This window comes from Helianthus annuus, chromosome 5, assembly GCF_002127325.2.
Source record: "Helianthus annuus cultivar XRQ/B chromosome 5, HanXRQr2.0-SUNRISE, whole genome shotgun sequence".
NCBI classification, from domain to species: domain Eukaryota; kingdom Viridiplantae; phylum Streptophyta; class Magnoliopsida; order Asterales; family Asteraceae; genus Helianthus; species Helianthus annuus.
The window spans coordinates 36,536,113-36,548,237 of NC_035437.2; the positions used below are offsets into that span (position 1 = coordinate 36,536,113).

Below are 12,125 nucleotides of genomic sequence, written 5' to 3' on the forward strand. Positions count from 1 at the left end.
CATGGATTATCTACGACCTACCGTAGGTAACCTAGGCGCCGCTATCAACGCACCGAATGTTGAAGCCAATAACTTCGAACTTCGGCCGCATTTGATACAAATGCTTCAAAACTCCGCAACCTTCCATGGGCTTGCGGACGAGGATCCCCATCTACATATTACTAACTTCTTAGAAATATGTGATACCTTTCGGATCAACGGAGCATCAAATGACGCCATCCGCCTTCGAATGTTTCCTTTCTCAAGACCGAGCAAAAGCTTGGCTCAACGCCCTCCCAGCTGGATCGATAAACACCTGGGATGAACTAGCCCAAAAATTTCTATATAAGTATTTCCCTCCCGCTAAAACGGCTAAATTAATGACTGAAATTAATACATATTCACAAGAGGATGGGGAATCCTTATATGAAACTTGGGAAAGGTTCAAGGAGCTACTGCGAAAGTGTCCACATCACGGCCTTGCGATATGGCAACAAGTATCCACTTTCTATAATGGGTTGTTGCCACACACAAGGCAGACACTTGATTCTAGCTCCGGGGGAATTTTAGGTAATCGCCGCCCCCATGAAATATATAACCAAATTGAGGAAATTGCTCAAACCAATTTTCAGTGGCACACTCCCCGAGGCAATAAATCTATTGCCCCGGGCGCCCATAAGGTTGATGAAAGCACTTCTTTACAAGCCCAAATCGAGGCTCTTTCTTCAAAAATAAAAAAATTGGAAATGACAAAAACAGTCTCGGTTATGGCTTGTGAAGGGTGTGGTGGGCCACATGAAAATTGGAGTTGTATGAAAGAAACAGACGATCAACAAGAGTCGGTTAGCTACATTGAAAATAGACCTAGGCCGTCGGGTCCTCCAACGGGCACTTACAACCAAGGATGGCGAAACCACCGTAACCTTGGTTGGAGAGAGCCCGACAATGGTAGTAACCAACAAACCCAACGAACAAACTTTCAACAACCAAGAAATGAGTCACAAAATTTCACTCAACAACAAGGTGGACGAGAAAGGCTTGAACATACTGTATCTCACCTCATCTCTGACACTGAAAAGAAAAACTCGGAAAGGTTTCTACAATTAGAATCAAATTTTAGAAACCAACAAGCTAGTATTCAAAACATAGAAAAACAATTAAATCAACTAGCTCAAAATTTTTCCGAGAGACCACAAGGTGCATTACCAAGCAATACCGAAACAAACCCGAAAGCGCAAGTTCATCTCATCACTTTACGAAACCGCACCGTGGGGCCTGCGGAAGCACCACCACCAACAGAAGGGACTGTACCCCCGCCTTTGCAGGAGAAGAACTCCCCTCCATCATCAGAGCCTACCAAGGCTCCTCGAGTTCCGTACCCCGGTAGGTTAATTCGTCAAAAGACCAATGAGCAATTCGCAAAATTCGAAAGTCTATTAAAACAATTGCATGTCAATATTCCTTTTATTGATGTCCTAACCCAAATGCCCAAATACTCTAAGTTCATGAGGGACTTCCTCACTCATAAAAAGAAAATTGAAATCTTGCAATTAGTTAACTTAGGCGAAGAATGCTCTGCCCTCGTACTCAACAAACTTCCCCAAAGGAAAATCGATCCTGGATGCTTCACGATTCCCTGCTCGATCGGGGACTCCCCCGTTCGTAATGCACTAGCCGACCTTGGGGCTAGCATTAACCTCATGCCTTCATCAATGTTTAAAAGACTCGGCCTAGGAACAACGAGTCCTACAAAAATGAGCATACAACTTGCTGATCGATCCGTCAAATTCCCGCAAGGTGTCATCGAAAACGTCCTAGTAAAGGTAAACAAATTTGTCTATCCGGCAGATTTTGTCATACTTGATATGGAAGAAGACACCGAAGTCCCCCTCATACTAGGGAGACCATGTGGCGCCACCGCACAAGCAGTGGTAGATATGAATGACGGAACGCTCACCCTAAGGTGCAGAGATGATGAAGTAAAATTCGGGGTTGGGAAGAGAATAGAGGACGACGACCCGGTCAACTACATGAAGGTTATTGATTCGAGTTTGGATGCTGCTCTCCGACGGTGCAACATGGGATGCCAAACATCCCACTCAGAAAATATATAACCTCACATTGGGTCTAGCCAAGGACCCTTATAAACGTGGCGCACCACGGAGGCATTCCGCGGAACTATCCTTAGTTTAGTTTAATCTTTTAGTTTTAATTTGCAGGAATAAAACACACTCATGGTGGTAAAGGATGAAAAGGGTAACGAGAAACATGACCCCATGCACAAGAACAAGGCAACCCGACATCAATTTCTCCGACACAGAAGGTTCAACACGGGCCGTGTCCAACCAACACGGCCCCGTGCTGCACTCCCTGCAGAAAAATGCCCAGTTCAGGTAACTGGACACGGGCCGTGTTCACCAGACACGCCCCTGTGTCCAGGCTTCTGTTTCTTTTCTATAATTTTCGTTACTGGCACCTGAACACGGGGCCGTGTCCGGTCCCCACGGGGCCGTGTCCAGACTGCCAGTAACATAAAATCTTTGCTTTTAACACCATATTACACATCTAATCAACCTAAAAATTTATTTTTGGGACACATTGAGGACAATGTGTAATTTAAGTGTGGGGGGGGGGGGATGCTAAAACCTTGAAATTTTGCAAGTCCTAAAAACAAGCCTTACACAAAACTCTATTGGAACCGCTAATCACCCCAAATTTTTTTCAAAATTTTCAATTTTTCTTTACTTGTCTAAAGTTTAAGTTGGGAATTCTAAGATTAATAAGGTTATATTTTTACAAGTTTACAACCAATAGCGTCGTGATAAAAAGAACCAACATACGAAAATTACGAATCGGCATGACAAGCTTAAGTTAAAATTTGATTATATATACTTGATCACATAGAAAAACCCATTCCCACAAAAAGTGAGTTTTGAGCCTTTATTGAGCATACAAATACACATCTTTAGACTAAATGCTCATTTTTCGTTTCTTGTGCGAATAACCGCTTGGTTCTTACGACTCTAGAACTTGCCACGACGATTCATTCCCGGTCCTTACCAACTTAAACCCAAGTAAGTAAATGACGGAGACATTAGGACTAACCCTTTTTCTTTCAAAACCATTATTTTCATTTTTCTTTTCACCCACCTAAAAACTCCCCCTAGTTAACCCCTTTGAGCCTAAACCTTTCATTTCTTTACCCTAAAAACCCTTTTACCCACCAAAACCCTTTTTATTTTTACCCTTTATTTTAGTAACAAGCTCGGTTTTCGTGTGACTAAAAAAAAATTTGATGAAGTTTGAAATAAACAAACAAAGCTCTTAAAACAAAAAGCTTGTTTGAAGAAATACTTCACTAAAAATAAAAAGTCACTAAAACAAAATGTTTTACGAAAACCGACGCTTTTTACGCTTTTCGCCCTTTTCTACTAACCACTAACCCATTCAACCACCTTTAGCCCAAGCCTTTACCCAAAAAAGTCCTCTTGATATTTACAAAGGTAACAAGTTAAAAAGGAGGAGGATTGATTGCTTGGCAAGCTTATGGTAGGAATAAGTTCCATGCCGCTCTCGAGTGATTCACTAAAAATACACCTTCGGCCGAGTGTGAGTGATTTCTCCCGTGAGGTATGTGAACTTGTATATAAATGGAATTTTAAAAAAGGCATGTTATGCCCAAATAAATAATTTATCCTATGAAACGTTCTAAATAAATCATAACGAATAGGATTTTAAATAAATAAAAATAAAACCCAAAAAGATCTTGGATTCCCGACACTCTATGACAAGCCAAAACCTTCTCTTCTACCCATTCCATTTGGGAGTGTAAGCCACATATTAAAGAGTTTTTCTTGAGGACAAGCAAAAGTTCAAGTGTGGGGGTATTTGATGTGTCTAAAATGCAACACATAAAATACATCAAATAAGGCATAAAACTAACCCTTTTTAAGTACTAATGTTGGAAAAAGAGTGCTTTTGTCTTCCTTTTGTATATTCAGGAATAAATGAGCTCAAATTCACAAAAGAAGCAAAAAGACAACTAAATCTAACATAAATACAAGAAAAGGAACACAAGTGGATTGCCCGACCCCTCAACGGCCTCCTCCCAAGCAAAATAGAGAAGACAGAAGACTGAACACGCCCCATGCTCAGCCAGCACGGGGCCGTGCCCAAGAAGCAGCAGAAAAGACAAACCTATAGAAGCTTCTATTGCGCACCACGGGGCCGTGTCCAGTGGACACGGGGGCGTGGCAAAAGTACAGTAGGCGCGTTAATTGTAATTGCGAATTACAATTAATGATGAGAGGGAGTGTGAGACAGGCACGGGGGCGTGTCCAGCGGACACGGGGCCGTGCCCAGCCTTCTGTTCAGCCTATAAATAGGAGTGCTTGGTTTCATTGCAACTCATCCCTTGGCACACCACCTCTCTCACACTTCATCCACCACCCACCACCACCATAACACCATCATCCACCACCATCATCCATTGTCCATCATAGAGTGTGTGAGTCGTCTCGGGATCCAAGATTGATCGTAAGAGTTCTTGACAATCAAGGCCATGTTTGCCTAAGTCTCTTACATCACTTGGTGAAGACAAGTGTTTAGTATAATACTTTTTATTTTTAATCTTTTGCACTTTTTATTTGGTTTTGTATTAATGACTTTAATAACTAGTTGCTTATGTTGAAGGTGATCTTTCCTTATCGTTTGCCCGTGGTGTCTTGGCATTATTTTACTGTCTATATAAAATAAAAGATTTTCACCATTCATATCTCCACGGTCTATATGGAGATATGTTGGCTACCTGGTCGGGGGTTAAGGGAACGGTTTAGTAAGGGTCTTGCCCTTGTTCAGCGTTTAGAGGTCCTGCAAGGGACCTGGGTCAAATTTAGTAGGATCTCCTTCAATGGCCATAGGTATTGGATGGCGGGGATCCAAACTCTTTGACCCCCTCATAAGTTAACTACTATTAATACTATAACCCGGCTATTTAGGACCGTATCCCTGCTGACTCAGACTACTTAGTCAAGGGTAACGTCACCGCCAAAAGCGGGGCCTACCATAATTTGCATTAATAACTTAATTCATTATCTTCCAATAATCCAACCCTTTAGGATTGTATCCTTGCTGACTCAAACTACTGGGTTGAGGGTAACGTCGCCTTCAAAAGAGGGGCCTACTACAATAACTAAGATAATCTCTTAAACAAGTGCAAAAGTGCGAAAATAATCAAAGGTTATACTAATACACGAGTCGGATCCAAGTGATTCATCTTGTCTATCTGTTTTTATTTTATTTTTATTTTTCAGCATTTAGTTAGTTTTTATTTTCTTAGTTTAAAAACCTTTTCTAACTTTTTGATTTGATTAGACGTTGAGGATAAACCGGTACTAAAAGCTCTTATGTCCTTGGACGACCTCGGTATCTTACCAACACTATACTACGTCCACGATGGGTGCACTTGCCCATATGTGTGTTTAGTGTTAGTAAATATCGTGTTTTATAAATTTAAAACTTGGCTAAAAGTTTAAAAAGGGCTTAAAATATACATAAAAAATATATTACACTACACACGCATCAATGACCATAAGTTAAACACACCTTAAATATCCTTTACATAGCTTAGAAATAGGCTATGAGAGGATCGGTGTGCTAAAATAAACTTTTGGGTCATTCAGGGACTAAAAGTGTCAAAAAGTGCACAAGTTTGCACTTTCGCGCACAATTTACGTTCTGAATACATCCGGACATCCAAAAATTTATGTAAGCATTATAATATTATGTTTTAATGTTTGGCTTGTCAAAAATCCATTCGTCACGCATTTTGGATCGTTTTTCGCGCTTATGCGCATTCCGTCGTAATTAACCGAACATCGCGATCGTACGACCAAACGAACCAGCATCCGGCATATTTTTGAGCATGTTTCATGTCCTCAATGTTTAAGCATCATTTTAGGGCCTTAAAGATGGCTTAACGGGCCTTAAACATGTCGGAAATGGCCTTAAACCATAACAGGGACCTAAACTGTCATTTTTGAAACTTGGCTTCTGATCAGAACCTCCAGGCGACCCGCGTAAGCCTAGGGGCAACCTTTACGCGGGCCGTGTCAGCCCTGCTGATGCAGAAACTCGTTTTTCTTACTGAAAATGGCCATTCAAGCATCCAAGAGGTAATGCCTCTTCACAATCTCTGGGGTTGGGGTCACATTTTGATACCACAACATTTTGACAAGTGTACGAATGAGATCAAGGCACGATATTCAAGAAACGATCCTAACAGTCTTGCTTTTCCTATCAATACCCCCCCATTTTGGTTAAAACCCACAAAATCTGATCTAAAGCTCTAAGTTGAGGCCTTTGCTTCATACCTGAGCTCCTGGGTCGAGATTAGCTTTCGGGGACCCTTCGTAAGTGATCTTTCGTTCTTTTAATCGCTTTCTAGTCCTAAAGTCAAACTATGTTTGACTTTCTGTGTTGACCAGCCTATGGTCAACCCGAAGTTCGTTTGAACTTCATAACGTGAGCGTGATCACGATGGTTATAGTCCATAGTGACTATACCTACTGATTACCACGTTATCTAGGCTCAGTGACGAGTCGTAGTTTCGGCCAAAATGCGCATTCTTGCGTATTTTGTAACCAAACTACTTGTGGGTATCAAAACCGTTTGTTTTGATACCAAACCTGTTTTCTAAACTTAGTTAAGCATGTTCTAACATGCTTAGCTCGTCACTTTTAGTTTAGTGCTTATTTAGGGTCGTAAGGTAAGCGATCTAAACAATCGCTTATACTTTCGGACCCGACCCATTTGGTCGATAATTAGGATCCGACCAAACACATTAGGTGACCATAGTTGTATAGGGAATAACCAGTCGAGGTTATACCTTATGGTCACGACGTTAGGCGTTCCAAACGCGTTTCACGCGAACGACGCGTTAAGGTAGCATAAGCTACCTAAACGGGTCGTAATGGGTCGTAAGCACTTAGGTTAAGTTTCACTTTAGTATGAAGGCTTTGTTAAACCATATTACACGAGTCTCCATACTCGTTTGGTTTACAAACCCTCATTCTATCCAAATCCTCCGATTTAGGTCCGGTATATTAACATAGTTACCTATATTAGGTGCCGTTTGATATCCATGATCTCTAGCATTATTTGGTTGTTATACAAGGACTTCAAAGCAATCTCAGGTGAGAACATAGAACCCCATCTTTTAAATGCTTTCAAGGTGTCTATGTGAGTACATAGACCCCTCTTTTACTGTTTTCCAAGCATTTTGGGGTGAAACACATGTGCCTACTTGTTACTTTCGTGCTTTTCAAGCTTTCATATCATATGCTTGTTATGTTCAATAGTACATTTATAGTACACGATTTCATTACATTCTATGCTATGTATGCCCATTGTGTGCGTACTTAGTACATTGTTTTACATTACATTTTATGCTATGTATGCCCATTGTGTGCGTACTTAGTACATTATTTTACATTACATTTTATGCTATGTATGCCCATTGTGTGTGTACTTAGTACATTATTTTACATTACATTTTATGCTTTGTATGCTCATTGTGTGCATACTTAGTACATTTATTCATCACATGCTCACATTTTGGTATGACATTTGGTTTGTTTAAATTATACAATGTACATTCATTAACACCGATCATGCCGCCCGTTAGTAGGTAATGGTACCATAGGACTTGACAACTCCCATTCCTGAAATCTCGGGTTTGTTTGGATTGGAAGGAATGACCGAATTCGATAAACAATAACGCATATAGACCTTTAATTTGTTTAAAGGTCTATCACCACAAGTCACAAAGGCTTGAATGTATGCATTTTCACAATACCGCATAAATGTTTGTACCAGTATAGCATGCAATTGTTCCACAAAACATAACTTTGACTTAAACTATGTTTAATTCAATACCCTGTTTTTGTGCATTTTTACCTATGGCCTAGTTGATATATTTCACATGCCATACATGATATTTTGGATACACATTATATGATTTACATTAAACATAAACAATTTGACATTGATATACACATTTGGTGGTTTACATTAGACATGAACATTTTGATATGGTTTACACAATAACACTTGACAATTGATTTATACATGAACAATTTACATGGTGGGTAGTTTGGGTAAATGGTTTGAGTAACGTGGCATATGTAATATGATACAAACATGGTGGATACGCCGCTGGTACTTCCTATATATAAGTGTTTGTATAATATTACCTATCGTAGCATTATTTAAATCATTTCAGTTTAGACATATTACGTTTTACAAATAACATATTCTTCACAAGACATTATTTTTACAAACAACTTATCTTATACAAACTCATTTTACTAGGTTATTCATTTAACCTTACATTTAATTATACATATCATCTGATCTTATTGTTTTTCAAATGATTTACAAGATAAAGCAAATTACAAGGTTCATGACTAAACATTTTCTCAATCATAAGTCATGAATTTTATTTTCACAAAACCTATGTATCTCACAGGCATTTTTATGCTGACGTACCTACTTTCACATGTGTTTTCAGGAGCTGTCGCTTAGGATGATGATTGTGATACTAGGGGGGCGTGTGCCTTAGAGACATAAAACAAAGATAGACTTAGTTTAATTATGTTATAAACTCTTTACTTCCTGTTTGAAGACAATGTAACACGTTTGTTTGATAAATAAAATATAACTTTCTATGCCATGGTTGTGAAACAAATAATTCTGTCTCAACACTCCCCGACGTTTCCGCCGCGGTTGCATGTTATACGCGGTCGGGGTGTGATAGAAGAGTTGGTATCAGAGCCAATGGTTATAGGGAATTAGGTTATTAGTAATGCTTTGACCTAGACTATAACTTTCTAGGACCCTAACACAAGTTATCTTGTGTTTAGATTTCAAAACATGCACTTCACCTATCCTTAGGTGATAACCACAACGAGAACATCGATTCCGAATCCGCTTTGAAAATTAATCATCTGTTCTAGGATGATTGATTACTAGGTTTTGAACCCTCTGTTATATGGTTTTGAACCCCTTTGAATTTTCAAAAATCTCGTCAAGGTTTTCGGGTTTTAATAGTGTGAACACGTGCGAACTGGAAGAGTGAATGCCTGTACCCTGAGTTTTCTGTCTAAGGCTAGGGTGTTCGTACAAATCCACATAATCGGACCAGTCACTCTTACCTGGGAACTCTTGGGGTGAGTGTTCACTTATAGGCGAACATTTCTTCGCGATACATTATTTTTGACCCATTTACTTTGACTAGACATTGCGTGTCACTCGTTTGCTTTGCGATGCGTAACCACCATCTTTGCTTTTGTTGAAATTGTTTCATCTCATTCTATTCATCCAATCATCTCACTCGTTTCCTTTCATGTTTTCCTCTTTTAGAATGCCTCCTCGACGTGAAAACCAGATAGCGACTGCCGAACTGGCAGAAATTATTGCACAGTAAATGGCTGCTCAATTCCCAAATCTCTTTGCTTAATGGAACCAAGCCAACAACAACAACAATGCTCCATGCAATTTCAAGAATTTTAACTCGGCTAAACCACTCAAGTTTAGTGGTTCTGAAGGAGCAACTGGGCTTCTTCAATGGTTCGAGAGCATTGAGAATACATTCCGTCACGTGCAGTGTCCTGACAATCGCAAGGTCGAGTTTTCTTCGAGTGTGTTTCAGAAGAGGGCTCTTATGTGGTGGAACGGGGTTATGAGGGATCGCGGTGCAGAAGTTGCTCTAGCTCAGACATGGGCTGAACTTAGGGCACTAATGATGAGGGAGTTCTGTCCTCGTCATGAGCAGCGAGCTTTGGAGAAAGAGTTTGATGACTTAAAACAATATAGTGGCGAGCACCGGGCATATACTGATAGGTTTGAGGAGTTGAGTCTGCTTTGCCCGACAATGGTTGCCCCACTCGACAAGGCCATCGAAAGGTACACCGACGACCTACCTGACTCGGTACAAGACATCATTACTGGTAGTAACCCTACCACACTTCGTCAGGCGATCGAGTTAGCAGCGACACTGACTGAGTCGCGGATTCGAAAGGGAAAGCTACACAAAAAGGGTGACAAGGGTAAGAAGCAGGCAGCTGACAAAGAAGATAGCAAGAAAGGTCAAAACAAGAAGGGAAAGGATTCTGGTTCCTCAAGGGGGTCAAGGAAGCGTAAGGCTTCCCAAAATTTTGCGGTCACTGCCCAGGTTAACCAGGCAGCTCCCAACCAACCCGCACAGCCTCCAGCGAAGAAACCTTATGCAGGGAATGCACCTTTGTGCAATAGATGCAACGGTCACCATCAGCCGCAATTTCCGTGCCGTATCTGTACTAACTGTGGGAAGCCAGGTCATCTTGCTGGTGTTTGTCGTTTTGCTCAGAATCAGGCAGTTCAGAACCCGGTTCAACAGGTTGCTCAGCCTCCTGCTCAGCAACAGGGTCAAGCTGCACGACCTCATTTTCCTCCTGGTTCGTGCTACAATTGTGGGGATCTGACCCACTACAGAAACCGGTGCCCAAGGCTAGCCAACCAGAATCAGAATCAGGCTCAGGCTCGAGGTCGAGTCTTCAACATGAACGCACAAGAGGCACAAGCAGATGATAATGTGGTGAACGGTACGTTCTTTATTAATAATCAGCCAACATCTGTTCTTTTTGATTCGGGTGCCGACAAGAGTTTTGTGTCATTATCTTTTGAACCATTGCTTCACGTGTCTAGAACGAAACTAGGTAAACCATTGACAGTAGAAGTGGCGAGCGGTGAACCCATTGTTCTTAATTCTGTTCTCCACAACTGCCAATTAAACCTTAACAACCATCTTTTTCCTATTGACCTCATGCCTATGCAACTTGGAAGCTTCGATGTTATTGTGGGTATGGATTGGTTAGCCAAGCATCGCGCAGAGGTAATTTGTTTTGAGAAGATTGTTCGTGTGCCACTTTCGACAGGCGAGATCCTACAAGTTCATGGTGAGAAACCTGCTGGTGGTCTTAAACTCATGTCTTGTTTTAAAGCTCGGAAGTGTCTGCGAAAGAACTATGTGGCATTTTTGGCACATGTTGTAGCAGATAAGGGCAAAGGTAAGTCTATTCAAGATATTCCTGTTGTACAGGATTATTCTGAAGTATTTCATGAAGAGTTACCTGGTCTACCCCAGCACGCCAAGTCGAGTTCCGTATCGATCTCGTACCTGGTGCAAATCCCATTGCTAGAGCTCCATATCGTCTTGCACCGTCCGAGATGCAAGAGTTGTCTAAACAGCTGCAGGAGCTCTCTGACAAAGGCTTTATCCGTCCTAGCTTTTCACCTTGGGGTGCTCCCGTTCTTTTTGTCAAGAAGAAGGATGGATCTTTTAGGATGTGTATCGATTATCGTGAGCTTAACAAGCTCACCATCAAGAATCGATATCCCCTACCTCGCATCGATGATCTCTTTGATCAATTGCAAGGCGCTTCTTATTTTTCAAAGATTGATCTACGATCTGGATATCATCAGCTTCGTGTGCATGAAGAAGATATTCCCAAGATAGTGTTCCGCACTCGCTATGGGCATTATGAGTTCACAGTCATGCCATTCGGCTTGACTAATGCTCCTGCTGTTTTCATGGACTTGATGAATAGGGTCTGCAAGCCTTATTTGGATAAGTTCATCATCGTGTTCATTGATGACATTTTGATATATTCTAAGACGCGAGCTGATCATGAGCAACATCTTCGTCTTACGTTGGAACTCCTAAAGAAAGAGCAACTTTTCGCCAAATTCTCCAAATGTGAATTCTGGCTTAAAGAAGTTAAATTCTTAGGACATATTGTTAACGAACAAGGTATTCATGTAGATCCCTCCAAGATCAGTGCGATTAAGGATTGGGATACACCTACTACTCCTACTGAAGTTCGTTCTTTTCTTGGTCTAGCGGGATATTACCGCCGCTTCATAGAAAATTTCTCGAAGATTGCAGTTCCTCTAACTGCTCTAACTCAGAAGAACAAACCCTTTGATTGGGGATTCAAGCAAGAGGAAGCGTTCCTGACTTTAAAACAAAAACTTTGCGACACGCCTGTTCTAACCTTGCCCGAGGGCAATGATGATTTCGTCGTGTATTGCGATGCATCTAAACTAGG

General features: G+C 41.0%; 1 non-coding gene across 1 annotated transcript; it reads right to left on the reverse strand.

The window, feature by feature from the left end:
* Window positions 1-353: 353 nt before the first annotated feature.
* Window positions 354-460, reverse strand: LOC118492704. The gene has a single exon (XR_004894706.1). It is a non-coding gene; the product is annotated as a small nucleolar RNA R71 (small nucleolar RNA).
* Between the last annotated feature and the right edge of the window lie 11,665 nt (window positions 461-12,125).